The sequence below is a fragment of the Diadema antillarum genome, unplaced genomic scaffold (genome assembly GCF_040938485.1).
Source record: "Diadema antillarum isolate AM-2024a unplaced genomic scaffold, OU_Dant_1.0 seq00000331_RagTag, whole genome shotgun sequence".
Classification (NCBI taxonomy): Eukaryota; Metazoa; Echinodermata; class Echinoidea; order Diadematoida; family Diadematidae; genus Diadema; species Diadema antillarum.
Genome location: NW_027271348.1, coordinates 570530 through 595598, shown reverse-complemented (window position 1 = coordinate 595598; position 25069 = coordinate 570530). Strand labels below are relative to the sequence as shown.

General features: G+C 39.1%; 1 protein-coding gene and 1 non-coding gene across 3 annotated transcripts in view; one reads left to right on the top strand and one right to left on the bottom strand.

Annotated features, from left to right (window-relative positions):
* The window catches only part of LOC139730740 (speract receptor-like), a 533152-nt gene that overhangs the window by 254488 nt on the left and 253595 nt on the right, over positions 1-25069 (top strand). The window lies entirely within an intron of this gene.
* Positions 2680-2752, bottom strand: Trnas-gga (transfer RNA serine (anticodon GGA)). Its single transcript has one exon. It is a non-coding gene; the product is annotated as a tRNA-Ser (tRNA).

Below are 25069 nucleotides of genomic sequence, written 5' to 3'. Positions count from 1 at the left end.
ACAGCGCACAATGACGTCATAGAATCATGATTGAAATCACGGTTACTTTCATGCGGCTTATGCAATTGGGATTCTGGCAGAATCATGATTCAAAACGCCCTTTTTTCCGCGTTTCAGATCGGCGTTTGAAACGCGTTTAAATGGAAAAATCGCATGAACGCAACGCAACTAAACACGTTTAGGAACGCAATTCTAGTTTCGCATGAACGTAGCCTTAGATAAACGCATCCAAAGTTCCTGAAGACCGAGGCTACTGATTCTGAAAGCTTACCATTAATTGAGGTTACATCGAGCTTTAGGGCGTCCAATTTCTCGTAGACTGAAGAACACGAGCGCGAAATGTATTCCGTTCTCAATGAAAAATTTCGAAATTTGGGTTGTGGTCAGAGTCGCGTCGTTTTGATTCAGCGTTCTCACTGTGGAGAAAAAAAAAGGTCGTGAGTATTTATGAAAAGCTGACCTGCGCATGTTATGAATGGTTAGGTTACTAGTCTACGTCTCAAGGCCAATTCAATATACCGAGGTAGGCCACATCAGGGTAGACATAATAGCAAGGAGTGACATGCGCGGTGCATTGTGGAATTTTTTTTTTAATCTTTTTGCGGTCACCGTTCTCACAGCTCAAATTCTCGTCTTTGTGCACACAAAAAAAATGTACAAATTTGGCCGTTTTGGATTGCGACCCAAATATCTCGAAAAAAAAAACCCGCGTTATTCTGTTCTCACAGTAAAAATTTCGAAATAACAGCATGTTTTTCAAACCAAAATAAAAAACACATTATTTTAAGTGCAATCAGAACGGCACTGTAGACTGTTTTATGTCAGCTAGAGTAAGGTCAACCAGTTCCTGTAGCGTTTCAACGCTTCGATATCAGAATACGGGTTGGCATCACTCTCGGGCCGGGAGGGTTGGTTGGTGTGCGCTGCCATCAGCTTTTCCTTCGGGGGCCTAGCCAAAGCAAAATTAAAAAAGAAATCAAACAATCAATGAAAATCCGAATGGACAATAAATTTGTCCAGTATAATATAGGTTTTCCCGGTCAATTTCATACTTTTGTCAATCAAATTCATTAATGTGCAATCAAATTCCCACAGCGCACGCACGCGAGAATATTCGGGCATTCAAATTCAGAATCCGAGCGATCAATTTCATTTATGGGAGTTCTATTTTGTTTTCGTCAAATCAAATTCACGATTGGGCGTTCAATTTTCAAATGCCAGCATTACATTTCCTACTCGTGCATTCAAATTCACGCGATAGTCATTTGATAGTCCCGATGAGCTTGTTTGGAGCGTTCAATTTCATTTTTAGGCGATCAAGTTCATACTCCGTGCAAACAATCTAACGAGGAAAATGGAATGGACTTTTAAAAAAAAGAGAAAGGGCATACACAACCAATGAAGTGTAATTATGATTGTTTAAAGGTTCTACATTGTTCTCTGTTCATGTGTTCTTTGTTTTTTATCTCAATAAATTTTAGATTGTAAGGTCCAATCAGTAGTGCATCCAAACAACACAACGACAATCTAATCATCTTTCTTGATGATCCTGCATGCTGACAACTCCCCAACACTAACCACATAATGACAATGTATCAATATAAAGACAAAGTGACACACAATGATCTCACAGAGTCCCGCAAATGTAAACCAATAAGATACCAATAAACAATAAACAAGACGTACACAATGTTCATGTTATCAGTTTCAATGTAGTCGAAATCGTTTTTTCCCCGAAGGTGTCAACCAACCTTGCGTATTATGCTCGTCAGTAGTCCTATACAGTGCCTAATATGTGTTTGTTTGTGTGTTTGTTTGTTTATTTGTTTGTTTCATTTTTCCATCTAAGGATATGGCTGGATAGCCCACATTTAGCTGCAATAGCTGGTCTTCCATGGGGTCCAGTTGGATGTAAGGTGAGACCACTTCACCGGGTTAAACACCCTGCTGTTTGCGATGAATAAATGAAGTGGGATCTTTCACGTGCATGAGTTGTGACTCTGTCACACATGCCACCTCCATTTTATGTCCTATCCGAGGGACATGTGACTGTATATTCCTTTTCGTGGTGGACCTCTACAGCAAAATAGATAATCTTCATCATAAATCGAAATGTGTTCAAAGCTAAATGAAAAAAACACACATACACGGCCCCAAACTAACTAAATCAGGACCTCTTTTAAATTGAATGCAGTTATGTGGAACATGGTTGCCTATTCACGAATTTGAATGACCGACGAAATTCCGTCGCCAGCTTTACATGAATTTGAATGCTCATTGCTGAAATGCGTGCTCCTCTCTTAAATTTGAATTCACCGATAGTGAATTTGACTGATCCGACAGTGAATTTGAATGCTCCGATAGTGAATTTGAATGCTCAGATAGTGAATTCGAATGACCGGATTTTGAATTTGATTGCTGATTCAGTGCTGCGAGCGTGGAATGCGTGAAATCGAATGCTCGGATTAGGAAGTTGAATGACAAAAGTATGAAATTGACCGGGAAAACCTTTATATCAAATCGGCAGATCTATAAGAAGAATTCTTCAAATTCATGAAATTTTTCCGTTGAGATGTTTTCATTGCGACTAATTGACAATTTGCCCTATATCGACGTAAACAAGCACTGAATTGATCAGTGTTTTAGTAGTAGCCATGATAAAAGGAATCATGGGCGTACATACTCGAGCAGGATTCGAACCTACGACCTCCTGATCTCCGGACAGGCGTCATCTCCACTAGACCACCGAGCTTCCACCCGACAGCAAGTGTTGGTTCTAATCCTTATAGCATGCAGCAGGTACTGCGTAATTATTCAAATTCATAAAATTCTTCCGTCGACGGAAGAATTTCATGAATCGAATCCTGCTCGAGTATGTACGCCCATGATTTCTTTTATCATGGCTACTGCTAAAACACTGATCAATTGTGTTCTTGTGGTAGATCTTACTACGTATAGTAGTCATCAATATCGCACAACTTTGAATGATTGTGGTATTTTAATGTATTTCTTTGTTTTGGCTACCACTGAAACAGCTCAAAATACATAAAGTTAATCTGTTTTGATAAATCAAAGTCTATTACAGCACTTTGTAGGCAATAAGGTGATGATGATACCCCCTTTATCAAGGATTACTGCCTGTACCTAATTATTCATCTTATGAAGATATTGAGTATGAATTCCTCTACCAACTGCATTTTGGTTGGAAGATACAAGCTTTTCTCAGGGAATTTAAAGGGACTATATTTCATTGGGTGCATGTACAGAAAGTAGGTGATTTTTTTGAGTGAAAAGAACTCGTAGTCCAGCTTTGCGGACCCTTGGACAGAGTATGAGCTGAAGAACCCGCCTTGGGAGTTTGATGGACGAAAGGGTATATCTCACTTATCCAGGTTAGTGAAGACGAAACATTTCATTTCTCCCAGCTATTTTGCAGGGTTTTTTGAATTTTGAATTTTAACACACGTCTCTACGGGGAATTATTTACCCGTGTATCCGCATACTCTCGCTCGGGTAGAAGAAGCGAAGGGTGGTGAGCTAACGCTCGATGGAGGTGGACGTATGGCAAGCCTTTTCACTATTTAAAGTTATTTTCTTATATCACAAATTCCATTTTGTGATATCAACAAATAAAATTTTTGATATCACGAATTCAATTTGTGATATCACAAATTCCCGTAAGTGTAGCACAAGAAATTAATTTGTAATATCAAGAAATGAAATTTGTAATATCACGAAATCCATTCTTGATATCACAAAGTCAATTCGAGATATCAAAAAATTGAATTTGTGATATCACTGAATGAATTTGTGATATCACAAAATGAATTTTTAATATCACAAATTCGAATTTGTGATGTAACTAATTTTAGTTTATGATATCAAGAATTCTTATTTGTGATATCTAAAATCGGATATTCTGATATCACAAATTCCATTTTGTGATATCACAAAATGAATTATTGATATCACCAATTCGAATATGTGATATCAGTAATTCACAGGGAATTCGAGCGTTAGTTTTGCGCTGGAATTCAACTGTGAATTCGAGCGTTAGTTTAGCGCCGAAATACACAGGGAATTCGAGTGTCAGTTTAGTGCAGAAGATCACTGTGAATTCGAGAATAAGATATATTTATTCGAGAATAAGAAACTTTCTTCCGAAAAAAAAAATCATTTGTTTTCGAGCATTAGTTTTGTGCAGAAAATCAACAGTGAATTTAGGCTTTAGTTTTCTGGAGAAATTGAGATGGAATTCGAGCGCTAGTTGAGTGTAGAAATTAAAAGCTGAATTAGAGCGATAGTTTCGTGTAAACATACACATGAATTCGAGCGTTAGTTTTGTGCTGAAGTCCAACTGTGAATTCGAGCGTTAGTTGAGCGCAGAAATACACAGGGAATTCGAGCGTCAGTTCAGTGCAGAAAATCACTGCGAATTCGAGCATTAGTTGAGCGCAGCAATACACAGAACAGTGAATTCGAGCGTTAGTAGAGCTTAGAAATACACAGGATATCCGAGCATTAGTTTTGCGCTGAAATTCAACTGTGAATTCGAGCGTTAGTTTAGCGCAGAAATACACAGGGAATTCGAGCATTAATTTTGCGCTGAAATTTAACTGTAAATTCGAGCGTTAGTATAGCGAAGAAATACATAGGGAATTCGAGCATTAGTTTTGCGCAGAAATACCGATGGCATTTCAGGTGCTATCTTTACATAGAATATAACGATAGTAAAAAAAAAAACTAGAAGAGTTTAGGCAACCCGAATTTTGGGATTGCGCATTCCAGTTTTGTTGTCCCCGGTTCTTGGTTCTTTAATAAACTTGCCTATAACAGATTACACATTAAATTATTTGAAAAAATCATAAACATATTGGACGAGGCAAAATTATTTACAATCTCTATAGGGCTCACACCCGTAAATATTTCCCCATAGGGATGTGTGTTAAAAATCAAATTTCACAAAATTATGTAAAATAGCTGGGAGAAATGAGGTGTTCCAGCTTCACTAACATGAATAAGTTAGATATACCCTTTCATCCATCAAATTTTCAGGGTGGATTCTTCAGTTCAAATTCTGTCCAGGGGGCCGCAAAGCCAGACTACGAGTTCTTGTCACTCAAAAAATCACCTATTTTCCGTACACGTACCCAATGAAATGTAGTCGCCTCAAATTCCAGCAGAAAAGCTTTCATCTTCCAACCAAAATGCAATTTGTAGAGGAATTCATACTCAATATCTACAGCTATTCAGTTTTTTGCCAAACTACATCATTGATTTTTAATTAATTTTTTTCTTCATTTATTTTGGTATCTTTAGTACGAATTTGTGAAGGGGTCTGGGACATTCCATTGTATTTACGGGTGTGAGCCCTATAGTGGAGATCATATTTCTCATTTGACTTTTAAACATCATAAATGTGTTTTTGATGATATTTGCACCTACATCATATGGGAAATTACACATTCAAGGGTTATAAAGCTTCTCAAAGGGACACTTTTGAAACTCAAGCCCTTTGAGGTTTTTTAAAAAAATAAAAATGTAGTGTTGATCAATTCTTCATAAGATGAATACCTAGATGCAGGCAGTAATCTTTGATTATGGGGGTGTCATCATCACATTATTGCCTACAAAATACTTGAAAAGACTTTGTTTTGTCAAACAGACTAACTTTATGAATTTTGACCTGTTTCAGTGGTAGCCAAACAAAGAAATACATTAAAATAACACAGTCATTCAAAGTTGTGTGATACTGATGACTGCTATGTACAAAGATCTATCTATACTACAACAACATAATAAGAAAACAAATTGTAGCCAAACAGAGTTGGGGGGGGTAGAGGAGAGAGGTAGAGTGGGGGTAGGAAGGGGAAGGGGGAGGGAGGAAGAGATCTGACACAATAGATCAACATAAACCAGCAGAGTTTGTATGGGATGAATACTTCCCATAGACTTGTGTGCATTGCATGCATCCTCTATAGTGGAGGTCATATCTCTCATTTGACTTTTAAACATCATAAATGTGTTTTTGATGATATTTGCACCTACATCATATGGGAAATTACACATTCAAGGGTTATAAAGCTTCTCAAAGGGACACTTTTGAAACTCAAGCCCTTTGAGGTTTTTTAAAAAAAATAAAAATGTAGTGTTGATCAATTCTTCATAAGATGAATACCTAGATGCAGGCAGTAATCTTTGATTATGGGGGTGTCATCATCACATTGTTGCCTACAAAATACTTGAAAAGACTTTGTTTTGTCAAACAGACTAACTTTATGAATTTTGACCTGTTTCAGTGGTAGCCAGACAAAGAAATACATTAAAATAACACAGTCATTCAAAGTTGTGTGATACTGATGACTGCTATGTACAAAGACCTATCTATACCACAACAACATAATAAGAAAACAAATTGTAGCCAAACAGAGTTGGGGGGTAGAGGAGAGAGGTAGAGGGGGGGTAGGAAGGGGAAGGGGGAGGGAGGAAGAGATCTGACACAATGGATCAACATAAACCAGCAGAGTTTGTATGGGATGAATACTTCCCATAGACTTGTGTGCATTGCATGCATCCTCTATAGGGCTCACACCCATAAATATTTCCCCATAGGGATGTGTGTTAAAAATCAAATTTCAAAAAATTATGTAAAATAGCTGGGAGAAATGAGGTGTTTCAGCTTCACTAACCTGGATAAGTTAGATATACCCTTTCATCCATCAAATTTTCAGGGTGGATTCTTCAGTTCAAATTCTGTCCAGGGGGCCGCAAAGCCAGACTACGAGTTCTTGTCACTCAAAAAATCACCCATTTTCCGTACACGTACCCAATGAAATATAGTCCCCTCAAATTCCACCAGAAAAGCGTTCATCTTCCAACCAAAATGCAATTTGTAGAGGAATTCATACTCAATATCTACAGCTATTCAGTTTTTTGCCAAACTACATCATTGATTTTTGATTAATTTTTTTCTTCATTTATTTTGGTATCTTTGGTACGAATTTGTGAAGGGGTCTGGGACATTCCATTGTATTATAGATTGATTATAGTGGAAGGAGGGGGAGGGAGGGAGAGATTTGACAGAATAGATCAACATAAACCAGCAGAACTTGTATGGGATGGATACTTCCCATTGACATGTGTGCATTACGTGCATTCTCTGTATAAATATAGAGGTCATATTTCTTAATTGATTTTTAACATCATAAATGTGTTTTTGGTGATATTTGCCCCTACATCATATGAGAAATTGCACATTAAAGGGTTGTGAAGCTTCTCAAAGGGACACTTTTGAAAATGATGCCCTTTGGGGTTTTTTCAAAAATAAATCTTGCAGTATTGATTAATTCTTCATAAGATGAATACATAGATGCAGGCAGTTATCCTTAATTAAGAGGTTATCATCATCACCTTATTACCTAGAAAGTACTGTAAAAGACTTTGATTTATCAAACATATTAACCTTATGTATTTTGAGCTGTTTCAGTGGTAGCCAAAACAAAGAAATGCATTGAAATACAACAATCATTCAAAGTTGTGTTATACTAATGACTACTATGTACTAATATCTAGTACCACAAGAACATAAGAAAAAAAATTGTAGTTAAGCAGAGTTGGGGGTAGAGGAGGGGTGAGGGGGCGGGGGAAGGAGAGGTGGAAGGAGGGGGAGGGAGGGAGAGATTTGACAGAATAGATCAACATAAACCAGCAGAACTTGTATGGGATGGATACCTCCCATTGACTTGTGTGCATTACATGCATTCTCTATAGGGCTCACACGGGTAAATAATTCCCCATAGAGACGTGTGTTAGAATTCAAAATTCAAAAAATTCTCTAAAATAGGTGGGAAAATGAGGTGTTTGATTTTCACTATTCTGGATAAGTGAGATATACCCTTTCATCCATCAAATTCCCAAGGCGGGTTCTTCAGCTCAAACTCTGTCCAAGGGTCCGCAAAGCCAGACAACGAGTTCTTTTCACTAAAAAAATCACCTATTTTCTGTACATGCACCTAATGAAATATAGTCCCTTCAAATTCCATGAGAAAAGCGTTCATCTTCCAACCAAAATGCAGTTTGTAGAGGAATTCATACTCAATATCTCCAGCTATTCAGTTTTTTGCCAAACTGCATTATTGATTTTTAATTAATTTTTTTCTTCATTTATTTTGGTATCTTTGGTACGAATTTGTGAAGGGGTCTGGGACATTCCTTTTTATTTACAGGTGTGAGCCCTTTAGTAGAGGTCATATTTCTTAAGTGAGTTTTTAACATCATATATGTGTTTTTGTTGATTATTGCCCTACATCATATGAGAAATTGCACATTTAAGGGTTGTGAAGCTTCTCAAAGGAACACTTTTGAAAATGATGCCCTTTGGGGTTTTTTCAAAAATAAATCTTGCAGTATTGATTAGTTCTTCATAAGATGAATACATAGATGCAGGCAGTTATCCTTGATTAAGGGGTTGTCATCATCACCTTATTGCCTACAAAGTACTGTTAAAGACTTTGATTTATCAAACAGATTAACTGTATGTATTTTGAGCTGTTTCAGTGGTAGCCAAAACAAAGAAATACATTAAAATACAACAATCATTCAAAGTTGTGTTATACTGATGACTACTATGTACTAATATCTAGTACCACAAGAACATAATAAGAAAGCAAATTGTAGTTAAGCAGAGTTGGGGGTAGAGGAGGGTGTGGGGGGCAGGGGGAAGGAGAGGGGGAAGGAGGGGGGAGGGAGGGAGGGATTTGACAGAATAGATCAACATAAACCAGCAGAACTTGTATGGGATGGATACTTCCCATTGACATGTGTGCATTACGTGCATTCTCTGTATAAATATAGAGGTCATATTTCTTAATTGATTTTTAACATCATAAATGTGTTTTTGGTGATATTTGCCCCTACATCATATGAGAAATTGCACATTAAAGGGTTGTGAAGCTTCTCAAAGGGGCACTTTTGAAAATGATGCCCTTTGGGGTTTTTTTCAAAAATAAATCTTGCAGTGTTGATTAATTCTTCATAAGATGAATATATAGATGCAGGCAGTTATCCTTAATTAAGAGGTTGTCATCATCACCTTATTACCTACAAAGTACTGTAAAAGACTTTGATTTATCAAACAGATTAACCTTATGTATTTTGAGCTGTTTCAGTGGTAGCCAAAACAAAGAAATGCATTGAAATACAACAATTATTCAAAGTTGTGTTATACTAATGACTGCTATGTACTAATATCTAGTACCACAAGAACATAATAAGAAAACAAATTGTAGTTAAGCAGAGTTGGGGGGTAGAGGAGGGGGTGGGGGGGCGGGGGAAGGAGAGGTGGAAGGAGGGGGAAGTGAGGGAGAGATTTGACAGAATAGATCAACATAAACCAGCAGAACTTGTATGGAATGCTTACTTCCCATTGACTTGTGTGGATTACATGCATTCTCTATAGGGCTCACACGGGTAAATAATTCCCCATAGAGACGTGTGTTAGAATTCAAAATTCAAAAAAATCTCTAAAATAGGTGGGAAAATGAGGTGTTTGATCTTCACTAACCTGGATAAGTGAGATATACCCTTTCATCCATCAAATTCCCAAGGCGGGTTCTTCAGCTCAAACTCTGTCCAAGGGACCGCAAAGCCAGACAACGAGTTCTTTTCACTAAAAAAATCACCTATTTTCTGTACATGCACCTAATGAAATATAGTCCCTTCAAATTCCATGAGAAAAGCTTTCATCTTCCAACCAAAATGCAGTTAGTAGAAGATATCGATATCTCCAGCTATTCAGTTTTTTGCCAAACTGCATTATTGATTTTTAATTAATTTTTTTCTTCATTTATTTTGGTATCTTTGGTACGAATTTGTGAAGGGGTCTGGGACATTCCTTTTTATTTACAGGTGTGAGCCCTTTAGTAGAGGTCATATTTCTTAAGTGAGTTTTTAACATCATATATGTGTTTTTGTTGATTGTTGCCCTACATCATATGAGAAAATGCACATTTAAGGGTTGTGAAGCTTCTCAAAGGGACACATTTGAAAATGATGCCCTTTGGGGTTTTTTCAAAAATAAATCTTGCAGTATTGATTAATTCTTCATAAGATGAATACATAGATGTAGGCAGTTATCCTTAATTAAAAGGTTGTCATCATCACCTTATTACCTACAAAGTACTGTAAAAGACTTTGAGTTATCAAACATATTAACCTTATGTATTTTGAGCTGTTTCAGTGGTAGCCAAAACAAAGAAATGCATTGAAATACAACGATCATTCAAAGTTGTGTTATACTAATGACTGCTATGTACTAATATCTAGTACCACAAGAACATAATAAGAAAACAAATTGTAGTTAAGCAGAGTTGGGGGGGGGGGTAGAGGAGGGGGTGGGGGGCGGGGGAAGGAGAGGTGGAAGGAGGGGGAAGTGAGGGAGAGATTTGACAGAATAGATCAACATAAACCAGCAGAACTTGTATGGAATGCTTACTTCCCATTGACTTGTGTGGATTACATGCATTCTCTATAGGGCTCACACGGGTAAATAATTCCCCATAGAGACGTGTGTTAGAATTCAAAATTCAAAAAAATCTCTAAAATAGGTGGGAAAATGAGGTGTTTGATCTTCACTAACCTGGATAAGTGAGATATACCCTTTCATCCATCAAATTCCCAAGGCGGGTTCTTCAGCTCAAACTCTGTCCAAGGGTCCGCAAAGCCAGACTACGAGTTCTTTTCACTCAAAAAATCACCTATTTTCTGTACATGCACCTAATGAAATATAGTCCCTTCAAATTCCATGAGAAAAGCTTTCATCTTCCAACCAAAATGCAGTTAGTAGAAGATATCGATATCTCCAGCTATTCAGTTTTTTGCCAAACTGCATTATTGATTTTTAATTAATTTTTTTCTTCATTTATTTTGGTATCTTTGGTACGAATTTGTGAAGGGGTCTGGGACATTCCTTTTTATTTACAGGTGTGAGCCCTTTAGTAGAGGTCATATTTCTTAAGTGAGTTTTTAACATCATATATGTGTTTTTGTTGATTGTTGCCCTACATCATATGAGAAAATGCACATTTAAGGGTTGTGAAGCTTCTCAAAGGGACACATTTGAAAATGATGCCCTTTGGGGTTTTTTCAAAAATAAATCTTGCAGTATTGATTAATTCTTCATAAGATGAATACATAGATGCAGGCAGTTATCCTTAATTAAAAGGTTGTCATCATCACCTTATTACCTACAAAGTACTGTAAAAGACTTTGAGTTATCAAACATATTAACCTTATGTATTTTGAGCTGTTTCAGTGGTAGCCAAAACAAAGAAATGCATTGAAATACAACGATCATTCAAAGTTGTGTTATACTAATGACTGCTATGTACTAATATCTAGTACCACAAGAACATAATAAGAAAACAAATTGTAGTTAAGCAGAGTTGGGGGGGTAGAGGAGGGGGTGGGGGGCGGGGGAAGGAGAGGTGGAAGGAGCGGGAAGTGAGGGAGAGATTTGACAGAATAGATCAACATAAACCAGCAGAACTTGTATGGAATGCTTACTTCCCATTGACTTGTGTGGATTACATGCATTCTCTATAGGGCTCACACGGGTAAATAATTCCCCATAGAGACGTGTGTTAGAATTCAAAATTCAAAAAAATCTCTAAAATAGGTGGGAAAATGAGGTGTTTGATCTTCACTAACCTGGATAAGTGAGATATACCCTTTCATCCATCAAATTCCCAAGGCGGGTTCTTCAGCTCAAACTCTGTCCAAGGGTCCGCAAAGCCAGACTACGAGTTCTTTTCACTCAAAAAATCACCTATTTTCTGTACATGCACCTAATGAAATATAGTCCCTTCAAATTCCATGAGAAAAGCTTTCATCTTCCAACCAAAATGCAGTTAGTAGAAGATATCGATATCTCCAGCTATTCAGTTTTTTTGCCAAACTGCATTATTGATTTTTAATTAATTTTTTTCTTCATTTATTTTGGTATCTTTGGAACGAATTTGTGAAGAGTCTGGGACATTTCATTTTATGTACAGGTGTGAGCCCTATAGAGTTCACAGGTGCAAGCACTTGCGCCCTCTGTTGGAAGTGTAAAACATCTCTGTCACTTTAGCACAAGCAAGCAGAGGTGTTGCAGAATAACAAAAACACAGGACACGAAAAACATCATAATACAGCAAAAAGTCAACTTCTTAATTTCAGGTATCACCCCTTCTATTACTCACGTGCCAGCAATTGGTTAGTCAGTAATTTATGTTTGTTCTAGTTTCCATTGTAGTCTTTCATTTTGTTAAATTTGATGAATGTTTGATTTGCTGATTTCGATACATTTAGGGAAATTTAAAAATAGCCACCTTGAGGAGAGTTGGGCCATGCAGTCAGAAGAGAGTTGAGCCATGGCTCAACTCTCCTTTGACTGCATGGCTCAAGTCTTTTGGTATTGAGGTAACCATTTTGGGGATTTTATATTTCATTTCAGAGCGCCATGCCACAAAACTATGAACGAAAAACACTACAAGGGAGCTTAACAGATAAATCCCATGCGTTTGTTATGGAGAAAACAAAAATAAAAACAGAGATGTATTAAATAAATGCACAGAAAGTAATTATATTGAAACTCCTACTAAACGTCAATACCGTGCCTAGTCAAAGTAGTGGCACCTGTGACTGTAAAAAATATTAAATTATGCTCTGCTTCTAATTTCGATCCAATACATATATGAAAAAGTAGAGTAACTAAAGGCTCGGTCACAAATTCATTTACGAACTGCTACGAACGCCGTACGAACGATTTTTAGACAATTTCGTAACATTTTCTTAAGAAGGCCGTACGAAACCAGCGTTCGTAGACCGTTCGTAAGTTCGTAGCCTGGTCGATGGTCTTGTCCAAGATTTTATTTTAACTTCGTACAAAACCCTCTCTTCGTAAGGCGGGAGTAGGAACGTCGTACAAACATTGTAAGAACTACGCAAGATTTTGTAGGATCGAGAGACAATTCTAGAAGCCTTAAATTCTTACGATGATTGTAAGAACGTCTTAAGTTGTTCATAGAGGGCTCTTACGTCTTTCGTAAGATGGCCGTAAGTCTAACGAAAGAATAAAGCTACGGTCACAAAGCTCTGTACGAACGATGCGAATGTTACTGTTCTTACGAATTCTGGAATTCGTAGAGATTCGTAGATGGGACACAGATTCTTACGGCCTTCTTACGAATTTCGTACGAACGCTTTTTAATTCGCAAGAACAACTTAAGACCTTTTAGAGAAATGAAAGGATTTTCAGTTACACAATGGCCGTAGAATTCGTAAATTATTCGTAAGAATGCCTTGAGTTATTCTTTCGTCAGACCTACGGGCATCTTACGATTTCTTTTTGTCGTAAATTGGTCGTACCTGCAACTCACGGCACTCTTAAATCATTCGTAAGAAGATTTCACAATTTTTTGTATATTTTAAGGCTTCTAGAATTGTCTCTTGATCCTAAAAAATCTTGCGTAGTTCTTACAATGTTCGTACGACGTTCATACGGCCGTCTTACGAAAAGAGGGGTTCGTACGAAGTTAAAAAAAATCTTGGACAAGACCATCGACCAGGCTACGAACTTACGAACGGTCTACGAATGGTCTACGAACGCTGGTTTCGTACGGCCTTCTTAAGAAGATCTTACGAAATCGTTTCAAAATCGTTCGTACGGCGTTCGTACCAGTTCGTAAAGGCATTTTTGACCGAGCCTTAACTCAAGGCATTCTTACGAAAAACGTACGAATTCTACGGCCATTGTATAACTGAAAATCATTTTGTTTCTCTAAGAGGTCTTTAGTTGTTCTTGCGAATTAAACAGCGTTCGTACGAAATTTGTAAGAAGGCCGTAAGAATCTGTGCCCCATCTCCACGAATCTCTACGAACTCCAGAATTCGTACGAACAGTTACATTCGTACGAACGCATCGTTCGTACGAAGCTTTGTGACCGTAGCTTCACTTATCTAATATAGAAGTTAATTTTCATCCACAAACACATGCCGCATCACACCTAAGGGTAAAGTTGCATGATGTTAACATTTTGTTTCGACTGTGAAAATGTCCATTAAGAGGTTGTAAATCAAAAGGTCTCTAAAGGAAATATCAGCAAATTCTTGATGCCATGAATCATCAATATGTATTTACCTTTGATGATATTTGCTTTTAACATATGGATGTAAACATTGTATCTACACACATTATTCTTGGACATGAACTGGTGCAATGACATTAGAAAATGGTTCACATAGGTCCTACTTTACTAGCCAGAAAGAGTATATTTTTTCCTCACAAAGTTCATTATTTTTGTTAATTATCTTTGTTACAGTACTTGCCTGTAGTTTTTATTCATGAGTCATGCATATTGATTAGACAGAGGTTGATATGATAGAAGGCGCAAACACTCTGAAAAGGAAAATATGTGTTTGTTATGATTTTCTATAACAAAAATATGACTTACCTTTCTGATTCATTTCTGTAGTACATGTAGGTTTCTAAAAATAATGGTGTCTTGTTAGTTTTTCAGATTCAGAGTCCAGTTCTGATGAGTAGCTTATTTTTATTTTGCTTCATTATGCAAGGGAGTATAGTATCTAAGACATAGGAAGGTGATGAGTAAACGTAATGAAGTTCCTTTGCAAAATATCATTAAACAAAACGTCATTGTAATACACAGGGCCTACGCAACCAGGGGGTGGGGGCTCGCCCCATTTTATTTTTTTTTTTTTTGCATAATACATAGGAATACATAGTGTCTTACCACTAGGACTCCCCCCCCCCCACACTTTTCTTTTTGTTTTCGTTTTTTACTTAATCTGGAAGTGGCACAAGAAAGTATAGTAGGCCCCTCCCCCCTTTTTTTTTTTCTTGTCAGCTGATTCAGCCGATTAACCCATAAGTGGCACCAGAAATTTACAGTTAAACCCCCCGCCCACTCCTTTTTTGTTTTTGTTTTTTTGCTTTTTGTTTTGTTTTGTTTTGTTTTGTTTTGTTTTGTTTTTTGCTTGTCAGCTAATTCAACCCAGAAATGGCACCAGAAATATAAACTGGGCCCCTTATTACTTTTAAAACATAGCGCCGGCCCTGATATGAGTGATACTTATAAGGGATGTTGAATAATAAAATGCATATAATGAGTGTTTGAACATCTTAAATTTTCAGATGGTTATATGCTTGAATTTAAGATAAAACAAATTTTGTTAGCTGAGATTCATTTCTGGCTACTTGTAACCCCATCTTTTAATTTAATCTTCATCGGTTGACATCATGGTTCAAATCTCCAACAAGTGGCACATGTCGTCCAAAGGTGGCTCAACTCTCCTCAAGACATGGCTCAACTCTCCTTACACTGCGGGAGTGTTGAGCCACTAATTGACATTTATTTTTCAAAGAAAAGTTTTTTAAATTAGGCAATGACCTAGAATAAAATTTCATAGGTACAAGACAGGTTAGTAGTTGTACTTCAATTTGGTAACAAACACTTGTAAGCAAGGATTAATTAGGAAATATTTCAAAAAATAGAAAAAGTGGCTCAACTCTCCTGCATCTCCCCTACACTCATGATTAACAATCATGTAGTAATAGACGACAACTTGGAGACCAGAACGATGAATTGAATGTAGGCCATAAGTGAACATAGTATCACTGAATTCATGATATGTTGCAAAACAATAAATTTGTATCAATAATTCATCGAATATTATACCTTGATGATCATTTAGGGAATGATGGATGTCTAAGTCTCATAGTTATTTGTATTTTGAAAATTGTTCTATAAAAGTTAGCAGCAGTATACATTCCATCTGAATATGAGCGCAAAACTAATGTTCCAATTTCCTGTGTATGATTTCTGCGCTCAACAAACGCTCGAATTCACAGTTGAATTTCAGCGCAAAACTAATGCTCGAATTCCCGGTGTATTTCTGCGCTAAACTAATGCTCGAATTCACAGTGATTTTCTGCTCTGAACTAACGCTCGAGTTCCCTGTTTATTTCTGCGCTAAACTAACGCTCGAATTCACAATTGAATTGCAGCGCAAAACTAACGTTCGAATTACCTTTTCTATTTCTGCGCTCACCTAACGCTCGAATTCACAGTGATTTTCTGCACTGAACTAACGCTCGAATTCCCTGTATATTTCTGCGCTAAACAAACGCTCGAATTCACAGTGATTTTCTGCACAGAAGTAACGCTCGAATTCACAGTTGAATTCCAGCGCAAAACTAACGCTTGAATTCCCCTTGTATTTCTGCGCTTACCTAATGCTCGAATTCACAGTGATTTTCTGCACTGAACTAACGCTCGAATTCTCTGTGTATTTCTGCGCTTAACAAACGCTCGAATTCACACTGATTTTCTGCACTGAACTAACGCTCGAATTCCCTGTGTATTTCTGCGCTAAACTAACGCTCGAATTCACAGTTGAATTTCAGCGCAAAACTAATGCTGAAATTCCCAGTTTATTTCTACGCTCAAGTAACGCTCGAATTCCCTTTGTATTTCTGCGCTAAACTAATACTCAAATTCACAGTAATTTTCTGCGCTGAATTAACGCTCGAATTCCCTGTGAAATACTGATATCACATATTCGAATTATTGATATCTATCATTCATTTTATATCACAATTTTTTTTTATTATTAAGTTACTTTGATTGATTTGTTAACTGTTGTGTTGTTTTTGTTGTTGATATAACACTGTACTCACGGCCTCTCTGAAAAACAGCCTCATCTGGCTGATCGAGGGCATTTTATCCCGTGATTAAATAAAATAAAACAAACAAAACAAACAAACAAAAGATGGAATGTGTGATATCAGAATTTAGGTATCACAAATAAAAATTCTTGATATCACAAACTCAAATTAGTGATATCACATATTCGAATTTGTGACATCAAAAATTCGTTTTGTGATATCACGGATTACCATTGGTTTTTTTTACGTGAAACCTACTTTTGATATCAAGAATTCGAATTTCTGATATCACAAATTCATTCAGTGATATCACAAATTGAATTTTTTGATATCACAAATTCGAATTTGTTGAATGGAGCTCACAATTAATGTTCATAACAAATGTGATGGAGAACGGCAGTGTGAACTACCTCCTTGGTGAAACCAGGGTGGGGTGGAATAAAAGTATCCATCCGGGACATGAGAGTTGGAGTTGGCTAACATGGCGTGAACGGCTGTAGTCATTCGGTGCTGATCCAAAATGTTTTGTCGGTGTATGACAGATATTTTGTCTGTGCATGACAGGTGTTCTGTTGGTGCATGACATGTGGGGATCATGTCCGGGAAATGAACATACAAACAAGCTGTCTTTTCGTAGTACATGTATTTCGGTTTTTGGTACATCGTTGTAATGATTGATGCCCGTTGGAGGTATGTGTAGTGTTCGCACTCATGTGAGATGTGTACACAGGGTAGCGAACCTAACAGTGTCGTTCGTACCGTTCGTAGCGGTATTATATACTGCATGACATTGCATGGTTTGTGTAATGAGGCTGCGTTAGCAGTGGTTGTGAATGGAAGTGCGATTCGCGAAGCGATGCGATAAGTATGTTTTGCGCACTTGTACTGGTCTTCTCGCTAGCTGAATACCAGGGTTGCAGCATTGATTGCTGGCAAGGAAGGGGACGTATTATCGTTTCCGTTACGTCATTTTATCAGATTAGTGTGTCACTTTCTGGTTATTTGGATTAGCATTGTTAGATGTGGTTTTACGAGGAAATTGGCCTCGAGATATACGAGTGTTTGTCCGGTCTTAATTGCTTCGACTATTCTCGTAGTTCGGTACCCAGTTGGAGTGTACTGTAGGAAGTTGCGTTAGCGACGTAGTATTGAAATCTAGTCGGAAAGCTAGATGTGAATAAATCATGGCAGCCAAGTTCGATGCTGCAGAGTTCATGGGCGTCACCAGGGGGGTGCGTTGGGTGCGAACGCACCCCCCCCCCCTTTAGACCCCTTAAAAAAAAAAAAAGATTAGTCTGCTCAACGCCGGGCGCTAATTATTCTTTTTTGTATTACCTTTTTATTTTTTTTTTCATTATTTTGCACCAGGGACAAGAAAATCGAGTGGAACAAAATCGCACCCCGGGCTCTGGCAGCACTGATTTTACACATCTATTTTACAGTGTTTAGTATTTATCGACCGTACAGTACGGTATGGAGCACGAATACGTTTGCGTGTAAGTGTATACTGCTAGGATGTAGGATATATGTACAGCACTTTATTTCGACCATATTGATAATGCGAGACCAAGTGCGGGCCTTTGCTTTGAAAAAAAAAATGGAGGGGCAAGCATATTATAATTTTGCCCCCCCCCCCTTAATGATTCCCGAGATGAGAAGAATTTCTTGCTTTTTGACAGAAAAAAGTTCCCCCATAAAAACATTGCAAGGGTAAGTATACCGTTTGCCCCCCCCCCCCCCCATAATCATACCCGACAGGAGAAGATTTTCTTGGGTTTTTTTTTTTTTTTTTGATAAAAATCTGTCCAAATATTTCACCCAAAGTGTGCACAAGGTTGCTGAATTTCAATTCTAAAAATGAAAAGTCTCTCGTGTGGGAGATGGATACCTCTTCTCACACCTTCTCCCGTTTGGTCTATTTTCCATGGACTTAATACACCTTTAGATTGCAATTGTGCACCAAACCTGTCACTTTCACTTTAAAAAAATGCAAAAGTTCCGTCGTGTGGGAGGCAGTGGCGTAACTACAAACAAAAAACAAAACAAAGCAAAAAAAAAACCCTTACCAAAATGGTAATTCAAGGGTTAGTAAACTGCTTTTGAAATTCGACCTGAAAGGGTGATCAAGAAATAAAATATTTTTCTAAGATTTCTGTTAACCATAATTGAAGAGGTATATAGTGTGAAATATTGTTCAAAAAGCCCGGAGCCGACAAAAGATTGTGATTCTCAGGCCCCTGGCACCGCCCCCCCCCCCCTCTTAATTTCCAAAACGAAAAAATATGTAGCTACAAATGGCAGTTTTGGGACTGTAAAATGTCAAAATTTTCAAGCTCGCTCGCATTTAATCGTTATGCTATTCTCCTGATGTTACTGCCAGTAACTGCCAGCAGTTGCGTCCGCCCCCCCCCCCCCTTAATTTCCAAAGCGAAAAAAATATAGCTACAAACGGCAGTTTTGGGACTGTAAAATATCAAAATTTTCAAGCTCGCTCGCTTCGCTTGCCCGCATTTAATCGTTATGCCATTCTCCTGATGTTGCTGCCAGTAATTGCCAGCAGTTGCTCCCGGTAGGCCTACGCCCCCTTAATTTCCAAAGCGAAAATATATAGCTACAAACAGCAGTTTTGGGACTGTAAAATGTCAAAAATTTTCAAGCTCGCTCGCTCCGCTCGCTCGCATTTAATCGTCATGCCATTCTCCTGATGCTGCTGCCAGTAATTGCCAGCAGTTGCGCCCGGGCGCCCCCCACCCCCTTAATTTCCAAAGCGAACAAAAATATAGCTACAAACGGCAGTTTTGGGACTGTAGAATATCAACATTTTCAAGCTCGCTCGCTTCGCTCGCTCGCATTAAATCGTTATGCCATTCTCCTGATGTTGCTGCCAGTAATTGCCAGCAGTTGCGCCCAGTACGCCCCCCCCCCTTAATTAAGAAAGCGAAAATATGTAGCTATATAGAGAGAAATGGCAGTTTGGGGACTGTAAGATGTCAAAATTTTCAAGCTCGCTCGGTCCGCTCGCTCGCATTAGATTACTTTTCCACGAGGTGCCCTCCCCCCCCCCCCCCATTGTCTTGACCCACAGTGGGAGGGGATATCATCTCCTTTCAATTAACCCTTTGCTCGCTTGGTTCCCCTTCATATTTTAGTACACTAAAAGTCATGGGGGATTAAGAGCTTCATAAATTCCAAATGTCGTAATGAGCTATTTTCATTTGAATTCTAAAAATGCAACAGCTTCCTCGTATGCCCTCCACACCCTCGCCGAGGCTCTCACGCCGTCACTAATGTACCCCCTATATTATAATCATAGTCCTGTACAGTGATACGCTGTGATGTTTCAATCCCTAGAAATTTGATTTAAAATGCCCTATATAGACGCGACTTTTATACTACACGTGTATGTTTTTACAAAAGTCCCTTCCGTGTTATGGGGGTATCCCCCTCCCAAACCCTCCCCCGCTCGGTCACTTCGCTCCCTCGCCGAGGATCTCACACCGTCACTACCCCCGTATGTTATCATCAAGTCCTGCACAGTGATTTTACCACTATGTAAAACTTATGCTTGTGAATACGTGTCATTAACAATGTATGTATATACATGACAGTACAGTGTATTATGTAAATGTTCATTATGATACAGAAAACAATAAATCAAATAAAAAATAAATAAGAATCTCGCAGGTTATATTCAGTGTCAAAACGCACTCCCCTTGAAAAAAAGCTGGTGACGCCCCTGGAGTTTGTGAAAGACGTCACTCTTGGTAGATTGAGAGGGTTAGTGAAAGCCCAGTTGATTGATGCTGCAACTCATGTAGATGCTGATATCAGAGAGTGTAGTCGAAAGAAAGAAATTTTTGCAGTTCTGGTGGAGAAGCTTGAACTGGGTGGTGTAGAATATGAACACACAGACCAGAGTGAGAGTACAGATGAGATTGAGAGTGCTTGTAGAAAAACTGCTCAAAGTGCTACTGCTACTACTAGACCTAGTGATATGAGGGTAGATTCCACACATTTAGAACTGGCTAGATTGGAGTTAGAAAAAGAAAAAATGAAGGCAGAAAATCTGAGACTCGAACAAGAGTTAATGCAACGTCAAATTGAGTTGACCCAGGCCCAGGCCAGTAGCGTCCCAGGGGATAGGCCTAATGTTACTATGTCGAGACCAAAGACGCCCGACATTGCAAATTCCTTTGAGAGAATAGCCAGGAATTTGGAGTGGGAGAAGAAATATTGGTCTATGATAGTACAACAAAAGCTCACAGGCAAGGCACATTCAGTAGTGTCTGCTCTCTCGGATGAGGATGCAAATGACTATGACACAGTTAAGGAAGCCTTCCTTCTTGCCTATCAGTTAGTCCCAGAAGCCTACAGGCAAAAGTTTCGAGGATATAGAAGAGGTTCGGGACAGACCTACGTAGAATTTCAGAGAGAAAAAGAAATTCTGTTTGATCGATGGGTACGATCAATGAAAGTAGATCTCACTTATGAAAATTTGAGAGAGATAGTGTTGATGGAGGAGTTCAAGAAATCGACACCTTCAGATCTGAGAACATATTTGGAAGATCGAAGAGTACATGATGTAAAGAGTGCAGCAGTCACCGCTGACCAGTATGGGTTGACACATAAGGTGAAAACAAAAAGTCCTGAGGGAAAGAGCAAGTTTGATCAGTTGAGAAATCCTGACACTCAAAAGTGGCACGGTAGTCATTGGGATAAAGTAAAGACTGAATCACAAAAAGAGCGCCCGAAATCGCCACGGCCTCAATACAAAGAAGTGAGATGCTTTTTCTGTGGGAAAACAGGTCACATTAAGTCTGAATGTAGGCGATTGCTGGAACAGAATGAAGCAAAAGAAAAACAAAAGCAAAAAGCAACACATGGTTTAGTCCATGCAGACACACGTACACAACAGTTCAGATGCTGAAACAAAAGAGAAACAGTACCAAGCAGCCACCAATGGTTTTGTTAAGTCAAGTGTAAGTGATGAACAGCGCCATCCAAATGTTGTGAAAAGCAATGTCTCAAAAATGACAGATAGGTGTTGAAGTGGTCGTGTGGATGACAAGTACAAGGACTTCATTTCCAAGGGTACAGTGACCATTGCTGAATTTAGAGTACCGGTTGTCATCCTTCGTGATACTGGAGCTACATAGTCCCTCATGGTAGGAGATGTGAAGAGTATGCCCATAGACTGTAACACGGGTAGAAAGGTACTCATACATGATGTCAACGAAGGAACGCAGGCGGTCCCTCTATTCCGAGTGAATTTGGATAGTGGACTGATTTCAGGGGAAGTGATCGTGGGAATTGTTCCATTTCTCCCTATGGATGGAGTTTCCTTTTTGCTTGGTAATGACCTTGCAGGAGGTCGAGTGAGTGTCCTTCCGGTTGTTTCCGAAGTCCCAGTGTACGAACAGGAAAGCGAAAAACTGGTCGATGAATTCCCAGAAGTATTTCCAACATGTGCTATCACAAGGTTTCGAGCAAGTGAAGCAGAGCGTGAGAGAAAGGAGTCTGAAAGTGAAATTTCTCTTGATGACACATTGTTTGGTAAGGTGACTAGTGAAGGTGAAAGAGAACAAAGTTGGGAAGAAGGTGTGTTCAGTCAGCAGGCTTTAATCAAAGCACAGAGGGAAGATGAGGAGTTGTTGAAGTTGAGAGAGGGTGCATTGACTGTAGATGAGGCGAATGAAGTGGCAGAATGTTTTTATGTAAAGTCTGGTGTTTTGATGAGGAAATGGCGTCCTCCAGATCGTCCCGCAGATGAGGACTGGACGGTTGTCGACCAGATAGTTGTTCCTCCGCCGTATCGAAAGGAAATTCTACGTCTTGCACATGAAATTCCAATGGCCGGACACGTGGGTGTCAAGAAGACTTTGTGTAGAATCAGAACTCATTTCTTCTGGCCTAAGATGAGAAAGGATGTGTCTGAATTTTGTCGAACGTGTCATGAATGTCAAGTGGTAGGAAAACCACAACATGCCATTAGACCTGCGCCGTTGATTCCTATTCCGGCTTTTGAGGAGCTATTTAGCCGTGTGATGGTAGAAGAAGAAGGTGCAGTTGTGAGTGAGAGTGTCCTGCACAGTGCTGGGAAAAGTGCAGAAGGGTTTGAACCTGATGCTTCAGATTCTCAGAGTGTGAGTTTCAAGTCAGGAATGATTCCGCGAATAGAGAACTCAAAGGCACTAGAAAATCCAGAGTTACTGCTCAGTCATTTGTCTGATTCGGAGAGGCAAGATGTTGTCGACATCTTCCAGGAATTTCCTGAGGTTTGCAGTGATAGATTGGGTTGTGCGAAAGACACTGTTCGTACGGTAGATGTTGGGGAAAATGCACCCATAAAGCGGCATCCATATCGGATTCATCCTGCTAAGAGAGAACAGGTGGATAGGGAGATAGATTTCATGCTTGCAAATGGAATCATAGAGCCCAGTAACTCAAACTGGAGTTCCCCAGTAGTGCTAGTCCCAAAGGTAGACGGAACGTCCAGGTTTTGTATAGATTACAGGAAGGTCAATACCATAACCAAGACTGATTAGTTTCCGCTTCCTTTGATTGAGGAATGTATTGATCGGGTAGGAAGTGCCGAGTATGTCAGCAAATTGGATTTGATGAAAGGGTATTGGCAGGTGCCATTAGACAAGGATGCAAGAGAGATCTCGGCGTTTGTCACGCCCACCGGGTTATACCAGTTTCGTGTCATACCCTTCGGGATGAAAAACTCCCCCGCCACTTTTCAACGGATGATGAATCGAGTCATTGCTGGTCATGATAATTGTGTTGTCTATATAGACGATGTGTTGGTTTTCAGCAATACGTGGGAGGAGCATGTTGCTCATCTTCGAGAGCTGTTCCGGAGGTTGTCACATGCAGGACTCGTGGTGAATTTGGCCAAATGCGAGTTTGGGAAAGCTTGTGTGACCTACCTAGGTCACAAGGTAGGCCGAGGTAGCGTCGCACCACGAGATGACAAGGTCCGAGCCATCGTAGACTTCCCAGTGCCGGCATCCAAACGGGAGCTTCAGCGCTTTTTGGGAATGTGCGGATTCTATCGGAGATTCGTCCCCAATTTCAGTCACTTGGTGGTGCCCTTGACGGACCTGTTGAAAAAGGGTACCACGTTCCAGTGGTTGGCGAGCTGCCAGGATGCGTTCCAGAAGCTGAAGGCCATCCTCATGAACGATCCCGTGCTGATCGCACCAAACTTCGAGAGGAGCTTCCAGCTGGCTACGGATGCTAGTTACCGAGGAGTAGGAGCCGTGCTACTTCAGGACTTCGACAACGGACACAGCAAACCCGTGTGTTTCTTCTCCAAAAAACTGAATCGCCATCAGCAAAAGTATTCGACTGTGGAGAAGGAATGTCTTAGTGTCGTTCTAGCCGTGCAACATTTCGAAGCGTTTTTGGACGGTGGAAGAGACATCGTGGTGTACACTGACCATAACCCATTGACGTTCTTAGAACGCTTCAAGCACAAAAATCAGCGTCTCTTCCGTTGGAGTTTGATTCTCCAGCCGTAGGGCCTACCCATTGAGAATTGTGCACATTGCAGGAAAGGACAACAAATTAGCAGACGCTTTGTCGCGAGCTTGAAACTGTGCACGCGCTGATACTGTTGCCGAACGATAACAATCTCAAATCTACAGTGAAACTTACATCAAGCAGAACATTTCAAACAAGACTCAAAACATGACAACGTGTACATGTGTTTATGCATTCTCGTTCAGTTTTCTTCCTTTCCCAAGGATCTGTGAAGGAAGAAATATTATTCATGCGAATCATGTTTTGTTTTAAGCGAAAGCAGTATATGTTAGTGATGCTAGGAAGTATGAGAAAGTACTAGTGCACAATATTCTGTCTTTATAAAAAGACGTTACTTGAAATTTTCAGGATGTGTTACACGCCAAGCATTGTATAATATTTTTGAAAACCCAATATTACAGGAAGCGCCAGGATACAACATTTGTGGTGTGTAAGATTACAGTGAAAGTTGTGCTTCAGTTGCACGCTTCTATTTTGATTTCATTTAATGTACCCCAAAGAGTCAAAGGATTCAGATTTGTTATATATACCGATACGTTACAGAGTTAATGCTAGCAAATGCAAAAAGAGTATAGCAAAACACAACCGATTAGTGACAGGAAAACTGATGATCACATTTTGTTGTCAACCGATTTGTGTTAAAACAAAAGAATTTATGTTGTTTTGTATTCATGAAAAAGTGTTGAGTGACAGGGAGGCATAAAGAAGCCAAGATATAATGTCACTTTTGTAAATTAATAACCTGTATATGTATTTCGTTACAGAGTGACAGAGTCACATTTGTGTGTCGAGTAT